Here is a 3,645-nt window from a genome sequence, read left to right on the forward strand (position 1 = left end):
GTAGTCTCAATCTAATATATTAGGACACTGTCCGCAAAATGGGGATAGACCCGTCAAGAATCAACCAAAGCAATACTACCTTTAAAGGAGTAATACCAGGCGTGGAGGCCCGCTGCACGGGCTCTCTAGTACTAGAAGTTGTATACGGTTCTGCCGACAACTTCCAAAGCGAAGAATTAATATTCGACATTGCTCCATTCCGAAGCGGCTATCACGCACTACTCGGAATAACGGCCTTCGCCCGTTTCAATGCAGTACCGTATTACGCTTATCTTAAACTTAAGATGCCCAGTCCACGTGGCGTCATCACAGTTAGTGGAAACACAAAGCGTTCCTTACGTGCGGAAGAATATGTGGCGGCTCTAGTAGCCGAACGACCTCTCCAACCAGAATAAATGATCGGTCGTCAAGACCGCGGAGACGTTTATAAGAGTCCGGCGCACCACTAGTGGTAGCAGCCTAGATAAACCTGAGCTTTGGTTGACGGATACACCCCCATAAGCGGTGCTAGGGGCTGCCCGCATGTAAAAAAGCCCATAGTTCGGCTTGACAATATTAATACTATAATAGACTGCATTTTCATGGTTCATTAAGAATAACCAACTTTTCGCACGATTACACTAGACTCTTTTACCTGGGTTTTTCCTTTTTGCAGATGATCATCGTGCTACAGCCTTCCAGGATACGCCACAACGGAGACACAGGCGCAGACGTGCAGCAGGGCCCCGCTCAAAGGTTTCTTTTTAGATTATGCCCCTGTGTAAACCTTTTTTAATGTCTCTTGTTGCTTGACACCCTCCGGGCACTTAACACAACCGAGAGGGATACTGGCATTATTGGCATTTCATCACGCCGGATTCATGCATGTACTTGGAAATTTAGGGCTCATTATCGAGGGCGTTACTCAGCCCAGCATATGTTATAAAGTCTGAATACCTTAGGGAGAGTTCGACGTCGCGAGTTTGGCCTTATATGCATCAGCTCCGAATCATGTCTTTGGTCAATAGTTGGGTTTGCTCGGCTCCCGTGTTTTGCTACCTTAGGTTCCTCTCTATCGGCTAAGGCGGCACTGGGAGAACTACTGCGATTGTGCCCTGGTTCATCTGGATGAGCACCTCAGTAGAGAAAGCCGAAAATTGACTGTTATGATAAGGCGAGAGACTGGTCAACCACTCAATGACTCAGCGGAATCTTCGTGATTCCTCCGCATTAACGAAGGACTAGTTTCCCGGACATGTACGTACGTGCACCATATTGGGATGAACGCGGAAGTACCAGGGGCTATATAGTAGCCCCACCGTCAAACTCCTATGGCTAAGTGAAAGTGTTAAAGCTATATAGTCCGATTGCCTTGTTCGCTGCGCTATCACCTCCTTAATGGACCAAGATGTTGGATCAAGTGTGATTACGCGCTTTTCCGAACACCCCCGCATTATATGCGTGGGGGCTGAAGCCAACGACTGCAAACTTTCAGGATATATTCACACATAACCGGCCGCACAGGAGGCACTATAATACTTTCGGCCAAAAGTATAAAAACAGCCTTTATAATAAAAATAGCATTATTTTTACAATTTAGATACATGTCACTCGAAAATGGTACTCTTCGAGCACTGAGCCTCTATTAAATGGGCGCCTTCTAGGACTTCTTCAAAATAGTGCTCGGCCGGGTCCAGGCCTCCAGCCGGACCCCGGGTTGCAATAGCGGTGGCCTCCATCCCTACTCAATATGTTTTAACATGGGCAAGAGCCATCCTCGCACCCTCTATGCACACCGACCTCTTTACAACATCAATATGCGGCACAACATGAAGGAATCGTTGCACTAGGCCGAAATAATTGTCCGGCCTTGGTCCCTTCGGACAAAGATGATCCACGACAGACCTCATGGCATGCCCGGACAACCTATGGAGCTCGGCCCACTCGGCCATTTGTTCATTTAATAGCAGCGGATGCTTTGGAGCACTAAACTGCGACCAGAACAACCTTTCCACCTCATGATCTTTCTGATCTTTGAAATATTCAGTCGCACCAGCAGCACTCTTTGCCAAGTCCAAGTATGCATCCATAGCACTCCATAATTGATCCGGAGGGGCATACTTCGGATCTCCAAACTTCGTCCATAACAGAAAGGGCTTCCCATTCGTGATATCTACGGCTTGACGAAGCTCCTCTTTTGCCGCTCTAATCTCAGAGCGAGTTTCTTGGCTGCTTCCAAGGCCTTCTTTAGGTCAGCCGCTTTCGCTTGGTTTTCCTTTTCAAGGAGCACATATTGTTCGGCGGCATCTTTCAGCTCAGCAGCCATCTTGGCTATTTTTTCTTCGCTCTGGCGATGAGCAGCCTGTTCGGCTTTTAACTCTTCGGCCGCCTTCAAGGCAGCCGCATCACACCTCCTGGCTTGTTCCTTGGCTCGGGCAAGTTCCGCCCGAAGGGCCTCCGCGGCGGCAGCTCCATCTGCAGTCAAAGCACATTATAGATACTAGCATCATGCTCCTCTTAATATTTGTTGGCCGCCAAAATATACATACCCTATGCCTCGTCCAGCCACTTGTTTACAAGCGTGATGTCGGCATCCGCCACTTCAAGTTACCGCCTCAATTCGGCAAAATCAGCAGTCCGGTCAGCCGCCGAACCTTCAGCTGCCTGCACACAAAAGCAGCGCGATCATTACCTGGGACTATGATCCTTTGTTTGCCACCTCTGGACGGCAACTAGAGTCTCAGGGGCTACTATCTATACAGAGCACACCTAGCGTGTGCAGTACAGCCGAAAATATACATATAACTTTGCGTACCTTAAAGCCTCTTAGCAGGCTCGTAAAAGCTTCATTCAACCTGCTTTTTGCGGATGAAATCCTCTCAACCACTGTACCCATTAAGGTACGATGCACTTCTGAAATAGCTGCTTGCTCCAGAAGACCCATTAGTGTGTCCGGCTGTGTGCGGACAATCTTGGACTCTTTCTGTTGCTCTCCTTGGGAGCCGAATGCTCTGGACTTCGGGCGGCCGAAGAATTACCTTCTGTCCTTGGCGGATCAGGAGAAATCCTCCGTGACGACACCTCGGGGTCGCTCGCCCCATAAGGCGGGGAGGCAGGAGGAGGCGTCTTGCTCTCCATCATCTCCGGAAGAAGATCCCCCGAAGACGAACTCTGTTGAGAAGGGCTACGAGCCGGACTGCAAGATATATGTCTCGGTTATTTTTCTCAGAGATAAAGCAGGATATATTTACCAAAGTGCTTTTGTTCACTTACAGCTCGGTTGAGGGCTGGCCCCCTTGCGGGCGTTGTGCGGTGAGGATGCCCTCCGAGGCAGGGCCCCCTGGCGAAGGTTTCTTCCCTTGTTTGGAAACCTCCATTTCCAAGTCTTTAGAGGTGGCCCTTTTGTTCCCGTGGGGAGAGGGGATTCTAGATTCATCTCCCCGATTATCCTCCTTCGTGGAGACTCTAATTCACCCGGTTTGGATGTGTAATGTATGAAGCCCGCTTTCGGCTTCTCTATTCCTCCCTTCATCTTCTCCTGATGGCACTTGATAGGGTGTGCGCTCAAGCATCCTAGTGAGAACAGGATCCGGCGAGCCTTCGGGAAGGGGGGCCAAACACCTGATCCTCTCCGCCTTTCTTATCCAATCCTGGCCGAGAGTAATT

The sequence above is a fragment of the Triticum dicoccoides genome, chromosome 1B (assembly GCF_002162155.2).
Source record: "Triticum dicoccoides isolate Atlit2015 ecotype Zavitan chromosome 1B, WEW_v2.0, whole genome shotgun sequence".
Classification (NCBI taxonomy): domain Eukaryota; kingdom Viridiplantae; phylum Streptophyta; class Magnoliopsida; order Poales; family Poaceae; genus Triticum; species Triticum dicoccoides.